This window comes from Lactuca saligna, chromosome 7 (assembly GCF_052625555.1).
Source record: "Lactuca saligna cultivar CGN05327 chromosome 7, ASM5262555v1, whole genome shotgun sequence".
In the NCBI taxonomy this organism is placed as follows: Eukaryota; Viridiplantae; Streptophyta; class Magnoliopsida; order Asterales; family Asteraceae; genus Lactuca; species Lactuca saligna.
Genome location: NC_136423.1, coordinates 23,048,569 through 23,058,124, shown reverse-complemented (window position 1 = coordinate 23,058,124; position 9,556 = coordinate 23,048,569). Strand labels below are relative to the sequence as shown.

At 36.4% G+C, this 9,556-nt stretch overlaps 1 long non-coding RNA gene across 1 annotated transcript; it reads right to left on the bottom strand.

Moving 5' to 3' along the window:
- Nucleotides 1-7,297: 7,297 nt before the first annotated feature.
- LOC145004709 (uncharacterized) lies at nucleotides 7,298-8,891 on the bottom strand. Its single transcript, XR_013662429.1, has 3 exons — nucleotides 8,784-8,891; nucleotides 7,895-7,982; nucleotides 7,298-7,381 (listed from the first exon to the last, which is right to left on the bottom strand). It is a non-coding gene; the product is annotated as an uncharacterized LOC145004709 (long non-coding RNA).
- Between the last annotated feature and the right edge of the window lie 665 nt (nucleotides 8,892-9,556).

The following is a 9,556-nucleotide window of genomic DNA, read 5'->3' as shown; positions in this document are numbered from 1 at the left end:
TAAAGGGGCTCATCCCCACACCGGACATAAGGGCTTCAGAATAATCGCTGGGCGACACCTGGCCATTCTTTAGGAAGTCAGCCACACCCTGTCTATTGGGAAAGAGCTTGGGAGTAGTATCAGAAAAAGTATTAGCATGATAGCGACCACTGCTAGCCAAACCCTGGTTCACCCGTAACCACTTGTCTTGCCAATTTTTGGGCGTTCGACCATCAGGGACAAGGGTGTGTCCCCCTTGCCGGACAGAAAACATGTATTTATCACCAGTGCAACAAAACCTGAAAAATTACTTGAACACAAAATAATCGGGAAGGTAACCGTTAGCCTAGCAGATCATTTCGAAAGCTACAACCTTGTTCACATCATTTGGAATCTGAACGCTTCAACCATCCTTTTGAAGAACCTCCTGTTGAAAGTCAGTTAGTGGGAGACGAAGACCGACATTTAGGGTTTTCTGGTAAATCCCGACTTTTTCGGGAGGAGGAGACTGATGGTTTTAAAGCAAAAGAACATCCTATGTGCTCATGAAAAACCCTAAAGCTTGGATCTAGGCTTCTCTATTGTACATGTAATTCATCCAAGACTTGAAACCCTAGATCTAGCATGTATAATTTGAAATTCACACTATAAGAACAAATCTAAGTGATTACCTCTTTCAATTGGCTTGAAATCCTTTGAATCTTCTTGATCTTGAGCTTAGAGTCACAATTGTAACTCCTATAATGGTTCACAAACACCACACAAGGAAGAAGGCTATTATGAGAGAGGAGGAAGAACACTAAAAATCGGCCCTAGGGTTTCTCTTGGAGTCAAGGTACCGAAAATTCCAACCAAGGGCCTCCATTTATACTATAGGCTGCTAGGGTTTCAGTCTAAACCCTAATGGTCAGCTTAGTCACCAAGCAGCCCATGGAACCTTCTATATTAGGGCCTTTGGATGAAAATATGATAGATCCCCATCATAATTTCTTTTCCCCTTATTCCATTAGGTTTCCCAGCCCAAAACTCAACTATCACACATTTGACAGTTTATGCCCCTTTATTCAATTAATCTCTTTTAGTCACCAAATTAATTCCTAATTAATTTATGACTAGTATTAATCAAATAATAGGATTTATCCTTTAATATATTATTCTTCTAATGTATTAATAAATCATAATATCTTCTCTCTCTCTCCTAAATAACCTTGTCAAGTTGTTTTGGTGAAGGCAACCCAAAACGACCATGCACAACCAGGTCAAGTACATACCAAATATAGTTACAGGCTTAGACACTAATCCAATAGTCGCCCACTTGGATAAGTCTAGTAAGTATATCTCACATATGACTTCAGGATCCGATTAGCAATCGTAGCTCTTACACGCCGCTGTCAACTCTAATCAATAACTTGTCCTTCAGATAAAGGATCATATAATCCTCTGTTCTAGATATCATGCTTACAATACTTATTGTTCAGCACGTTGTTTCTCGATCTCTGATTCGTTTGATATAGAACTTAGTTGAACATATCAACTTTGTTTTGATCGGGCCCAACACATTTGTCAAACCAAATCATCAAGTAGCCAAGATATCACCTTCATTCTCTTAGAATAAAAGGAATAGATTAACTTCGACTCATATGCATTTACTATTTACTAATTAAATCATGCACAACAATGTGTTTTATAACATCAAGTTACTAATGCGTTTACACATCATCAATGCACAACTAACCAACAAACAATAACCATATCTCTAGTTTTTAAGACTATAAGATATTTTCGCTTTGCGATCACCTGAGGTAAAATACCATGAAGTGATACCAGCAAATGCGGGTTTATTCCAATGCTCAAATCACAATTCATAAGCACTCATGAACTTTGAAAAAAACTATTGCTATGTCTAAAACCTTTCAGACAATCTACAAACAGATTCATGACAGTCTTCTTTCATATCTACTTCCAACATATGAACGATTGTGGATCGTTTGAATAATCTTATTATTAAGGAAGTCAAAACATGCAAAACTGAAACAATAGATAAATAACCAACACAAGATAGTAACTTAACTCTCAAACAAAAAAACATTATTTATATCAAATGTCAAGTACAAATTATATATTACACGTTCTCTATCTATCTAATCCAAACTCATATCATCCTTCAGCCCAATGCTCCTAGCGTACTGCAAGTGCCTAACCCTGCTCAGTCCATTTGTAAGAGGATTTGATGGATTATCTTCTGGCGATACCCTATTCATTACGAGGAGTCTCTCTTCTACCCAATGTCTAATAAAATGGCATTTTCTGTCGATTTGCTTGGATCTACCGTGATCCCTTGGTTCCTTGGTTAAGACAACCACTCCTTCATTATCACAGAAAATCTCCATGGGCTCCTTTATGGATGGCACAATTCCAAGGTCTCCAATGAAGTTCTTCAACCATATTGCCTCTTTTGACGCTTCACTTGCTGTAATGTACTCTGATTCACACGTTGAATCAGCCACAGTGTCTTGCTTGGAACTTTTCCAAGTCACTAATCCTCCGTTAAGGGTAAAGACCCAGCCTGACTGTGAACGGTAATTATCCCGATCCGTCTAGAAACTAGCATCACCATACCCTTGTACCCTTAAGTCATCACTCCCACCGAGGTCTAGAAACCATTCCTTGGTCCTCTGAAGGTACTTAAGAATATTCTTAACTGCAATCCAATGTGCTCTACTAGGGTTTCCCTGATATCTGCTGACCATGCTCAAAGCGAAGGCCACATCAGGACGAGTACAAGTCATATCGTACATGATCAAGCCAACTACGGAAGCGTAAGGTACTCGGCTCATGTTAGCTATCTCTTTTTCTGTACTCAGGCTTTAAGTCTTACTCAACTTGGTATTGCTTTGGATTGGCAATTCCCCTTTCTTGGAATTTCCCATGATAAAGCGCTTTAGCACCTTATCCAAGTGTGTATCCTGACTGAGTCCTATCAGTCTCTTACTTCTGTTTCTTACTATCCTTATTCCCAGAATATATGTAGCCTCTCTGAGGTCCTTCATAGCGAAACATTTCCCAAGCAAGGACTTGACCTCCTGCAAAGTTGGGATGTCGTTTCTTATGACTAGTATGTCATCAACATACATTACGAGGAAGATCACTATACTCCCACTGGCATTGACATACACACATGACTCATCTTCTCTTTGCAAAAAGCCAAACTCTTTGACCTTTTTGTCAAAACAAAAATTCCATCTGCGAGACGCTTGCTTCAATCCATAAATGGATTTCTCAAGCTTACACACTCTATTTGGATGCTTCACATTAATAAAACCCTCTAGCTGATTCATGTAAACATCCTCAGCCAACTTTCCATTAAGAAAAGCAGTTTTCACATCCATCTGCCATATTTCATAATCATGAAACACAGCTATTGCGAGCATCACCCTAATAGACTTTATCTTGGCAACTGGTGAGAAGGTTTCATCATAGTCAACTCCAGGAGTTTGAGTAAAGCCCTTCGCAACCAATCGCGCTTTATAAGTGTGGACATTCCCATCCATGTCTGTCTTCTTCTTGAAGATTCACTTGCACCCGACTGTCTTACGACCCGACACATAATCAACCAAATTCAAAACTTGGTTGTCTTACATGGACTGAATCTCGCTGTCCATTGCCTCTTTACACTTAGCAGACTCTGGGCCTGCCATGGCTTCCTTGTAGCTACTAGGTTCTTCCAAATTTACTAGTGTACTATCATTAATAAATGTATCCCCTTCAGTAGTAATATGGAATCCATATAACTGGGGACTGGGGTGGAACACTAGCCCTACTGGAACGTCTAAGAGGTAAGGACATGTCAACAAGTTCAACAGGAGTTGCCTCCTCAGGTTGAGCACCAGTGTTAGAAGTTCCTTCATCTCTTTGCTCTTGAATCTCTTCAAGATCAATTTGCCTCTCACTGTCCTCTTGGCTTATGAGTTCTCTTTCTCGGAAAATCCCTCTTCTCGCAACGAACACAACATTGTCACTCAGTCTGTAAAAGAGATAGCCAAAAGACTTCTGTGGATAGCCGATGAAATAACACTTCTCACTACAAGGTTCGAGCTTGTAGTGAGTCTCTCGTCTTACGAAAGCCTCGCAACCCCAAACCTTGATATGTGCCAACAAGGGAACTTTCCCTGTGCACATCTCGTGAGGTGTTTTGGCAACCTTCTTGGTGGGAACTAGGTTAAGGATATGGGCGGCAGTATCCAAGGCATACCCCCAGAAAGCTATTGGTAACGAAGCCCGATTCATCATAACGAACCATGTCCAACAAGGTCCGATTACGTCTCTCAGCCACACCATTCAAATGTGGCGTTCTCGGAGGCGTCAATTGTGTAACAACTCTGCATTCCTTTAGATAGTCCTGAAACTCAAGACTTATGTACTCTCCTCCTCAGTCTGACTGAAGCATCTTGATTTTCATGACCAACTAATTCTCCACTTCATTCTTAAACTCTTTGAACTTTTCAAAGGTTTCCAACTTAGGCTTGATTAAGTACATATATCCATATCTGCTATAATCATCCGTAAAAGTCACGTAGAAGCGGCAAGCATCCCTCATGGTAGATCTAAAGGGCCCACACACATCGGTGTTTATGAGATCCAATAGACCGTCACCCCTTTCACAAGTTCCAGTAAAGAGTGACTTGGTCATCTTCCCAAGTAAACAAGATTCACACACGTCATCGTCCCTAAGGTCGAATGACTCCAACACTCCATCCTTTTGGAGTTAGGCTATGTGTTTCTTGTTGAAATTGATGGGTTTTGGTCATAAGACATCCTATGTGCTCATACAAACCCTAATGCTTGGATCTAGGTTTCTCTATTGTACATGCTTTGAATCCAAGACTATAAACCCTAATTCTAACATATGGAAATCGACATTAACATATAATTAGGTTTAAGAACATACCTTGATTGTTATATAGCAATAACAATCACAACTCCACCTTGGATTGACTTTGGAATGCTTAGAGTCACAAGTGTCACTCCTCTAATGGCTTACAAACACCATAAGCAAATGGAGAAGGTATAAAGAGAGAGGTGAGAGGTTAGAATTCGTATCTAGGACCTCTTGGGAAGGGATACCCGAATTCATGACCCTAGGGGTGTTTATATAGGTGTAGAGATAGGGTTTCAGTCATTATCCTTATCTAGTTGATTATCCATTAAGCAACCAATAAGATAATCCTTGAATCCTTATCATACTCGAATTCTAAGGCTTTCCAACCTTAAATTCGTCCACCATATAAATAAGATAATCCTTACCTTATTTTGTAACTATCACATAATTACAAATCAGCCCCTCTAGTTTAATTAATTACATTTGATCACAAAACTAATTCTTAATTAATTATTGACCAATATTAATTAAACAAATATGATTTCTCCTTTAATATATTATTCTTATAACATATTAATAAATCATATTATCCTCTCTCTCTTTATTCATTTCTCCAATCAAGTTGCTTTGGTGAAGGCAACCCAAAAGGACCATGCACCATCGAGTCAAGTACATACCAAAATAGTTATGGACTTAGACACTAATCCAACAGTCTCCCACTTGGATAAGTCTAACAACTATTCTGCGTATGACTTCAGATCCTGATCTGCAATCGTAGCTTTCCAAAGCCGCTGTCAACTCTGATCATATCAGATACGCGTGTCCTTAGATAAGGGATCATATATTCCTCCATTCTAGATATCGTATGAGATATGATTTCAAATCATTCTCTTTGTACTAAATCTCGATTTCCGATTTATGACGACAGACTAATTGAACAAATCAAATTAGCCCTAGCCCGGCCGAGCATTTACGTATGTCATCACTAAACCATCGAGGGGCCCAAAGATATCGCTTTTATCCTACTTTGGATAAAAGGAACGGATAAACTTTGATACAATGCTCGCTTGCACTCACTCACCGAATTACACACAACAATATGTTTTATAACACCAAGTTACTGGTGCGTTTACATATTATCAATGTGCAACCGATCAGCAAGATACAACTCACACATCTCGGTTTCAAGAATATAAGATGTTATCGTCTCACTAATCACTCGAGATAGTGATCCAAGTGAGCGTGGGTTTAATCCAATGCCCAAATCATATTCGTAAGCACTCATGAACGTTGCAGCAAACATTTGCTTATGTCTAATACTCTTTTAGACAATCCACACACCAATTCATGACAGTCTTCATTCATATCTACTTCCAACATATGAACGACTGTGGCCCGTTTGAATAATTCGATTATTCTTAATAAACTCAATTATTCTGGAAGTCAAAACATGCAAGGTGAAACACAAGAATAATACTAATCCCATATGGCCTCAAACCTTTGAGTATAAACAAAACACGTTTTATTTATCACCATATCGATTACTCATTATTTGTCGTTTCGGGTAATCAACTTCTTACTTGAATTATTACACTTGTCCTATGCTCCTAGCATGCACACAATGTTTACCTATGGTTCTTACTTTTGTGAAATAGACAAATTGAACACATTTCCAATCATTCTCATTTTACAACTCCAAATCCATTTTCTTAAGTGTAAGAATATCAAATTCTTGTTACTTATAGAATATACTAGATTCTAACACTTTATGAAACGATCCTTTTGTAATGTCACTACACCAAAGTCTCAAAGACTATTGCCAATGATATTACAAAGTCCTCTAACGTAGATTGTTACAAGACAATTCCTTAGATATGATGTCTCTCACTCAAAGTACATTCCTTTGAACATCCTTTTACATAAAAGTTTCTAATCTAGTCATAGATTTTCAATATTTACTTCCCAATATAGATACATTTCCATACTTTCCATATGACAACTCATTTCTTAATAGAATCTTTTCTATTCATCATAATGTCAATATGGTCCATTAATACCATGCTTCCAACTACTCACAAGCAACCAATCCTCGTCGAACTTTGGATTGTTCTTTGACAGTTGTTTAATTATTTTAGTCAAAACCGATTCTAGTCCCTTTTTCCCTCTAAATGCGCTAGACATTTGGAAAATTTTAGAATGGTCAAACATTAAAGCATTTTCAATCGATCTTATACCCGAAGCGTATGGGACACGATGTGTAAGACCCCATTCACTAAAATTACCATAAAGCCAAACATGCTACATGCATATTCATAATTATAATTCACACTAGTGGTCTAAATACAAAAGCATGGATACAAACCAACTAAAAGGGTTTTTACAAAGTTTCATAACTAGTTGTATAAATACATAACTACCCAGGAATTTATATCCATATACATATATGTATACCAAGTAAAAACGTAGTAGTGTCAACTACTCTAAGTCCTCCAACAAAGCCTGTTTACTCTGGATGCTTATCACCTGAAATAGTTAAACACTAAAAGGGATAAGTGGGCGTCACTTAGTGAGTTCAAAAATAGATACAATATAACGCTATGCCATATACATAACAATATGACAGGAACAAAAAGAAACAAAGGACAACAAAGGCTTATATGTGTATCAAATGAAGGGCTTTCCAAATCAATAAACGGTTAGATTCAAGGGATTACAATAATTAAGACACAATAATTTAGGATCATAAGCATCATAAATTCCAGCCCAAGAGGCACATAAAACACAATCCCTTTTAATCATGTTGCTAGAATATACAGGCTTTCAGCCCTACCTAGCCCGAAGCCAATACCAAAGTGATACGAGTCATGCTCTACATGGTCAAAGGCACAAAGCCAATACCAAAGTGATACGAGTCATGCTCTACATGGCCAAAGGCATCAAAATCAATATCAAGTAATAACCACTTAGATCAATAACACAAGAAAGCACATTGCACATATAACACATAACATACAATTGTCCCTATATTGAACTCACTGTGCTGTAACCGAATGTTGCGATAAAATTCCTCTTTTTCTGATGAAATTACACCATCCTCAGGCCTCTAAAACCTTCAATTATACCCCTGGAGTTCATATTTCAAATTTCATAAGCAATTACTCAACTACTCTCAAGTTATGTTGTTTTCAATTTAGAAATTTTAGTTTTTGTTCTTTGTATAGCTGTCACTTGCAGATCTGTTTACCCTTATTAAATGTCAAAATAACTAATAAATTATACATATTAACAAAATAGACTCTTATATATTTCTAATGCCACTGACCTCACATTTTTATGATTTTTCTATAATTTACTATGAATTTTACAAAACAGCATCCTAAAGCTGTCAAAATGTTCCAAAGCTGTCAAAATTCAGCCTTACTGCACTGAACATATAGCTGCTTTCACCCATTTTAAGTCCGGAATTAGATTTTGGTTTTAAAACAAAAATCAAAGTAGACATTCTCAGCTTTCCAGGGATATATAGCACATCTCCATACGATTTTTTTATAATTTTTGGTGATTTTTACAAAAACAGGACAATTATACCCTTTATAATTTCATTTTACCCTTTACATGATCAAACCTCATGATCAATATCATCAAGTTCTTCTTTTACAATGATAACACTGAATATTTTAGTAATCCATTCTAATTCAAGTATAAACCATGGGTTTCATTATTAATTTTCACTAATTACTCTTAAACCATATGATTAATTCTCAAGTTTACATGTAGTTACTTGATTTCCATTTAAGATTCTAGGTTAATAACATAAACTCATGCCTAATTTCATTAAATCAGTGGTAAACCCACTTTGATCAAACCCTAATCTCTTAATAACTCACTAATTACAAGGGTTAATCCAAAAATTAAGAGTTCATACCTTGATTACTAGACTTGATACTTCAAGAACACTCAAAATCTTGATTTAATCTTCAAAACTTGATCAAGATTGATCATGTATGTGAAAATCTCCCATAGGGATGGTGACGAACTGAAAATGGCAGGAAAATGACTCAAAATCGTGTTTCAATGGGTAAAAACCCGAGTTGGGTCGGGTTTGACCCGGTTTAGGTACCCGTTTTACCCCTAAACACTAAAAATTGCATAACTTTTCGCTCGAAACTCCGTTTTCGATGAGGTTTTCGCCTGTACGTTTCTAACGAGATAATTTACAACTTCCAATAAAAATATCCCAGAAAAGATCTTCCAATAAAATCAGATTTAATTATTTTCAACTTAGACGTTATACTTTCGTTAATTCCGATAGTTGACTTTTTGATCGGAATCACATAAGACTTCCCTATCACCTCTAATACATTCCAAATGATTCTAAACTTAGTTTAACTTCAAATATTATAAACCTATTTCGTTAGAAATCAACGCTTAAAACCATACCAAAAATAATATATATATATATATATATATATATATATATATATATATATATATATATATATATATATATATATATATATATATATATATTTTAAACGCTTACAATTCTATTTTACTATAACTACCTACTTTAAACGTTTAAAACAACATATAATATATATAATAATATTTATTTTTAAACTAACAATCATATGAAACATGATAATTAAACAAGGTTACTGAAGTGTATGTTACACGATGCACAATGTTTTATTTGCT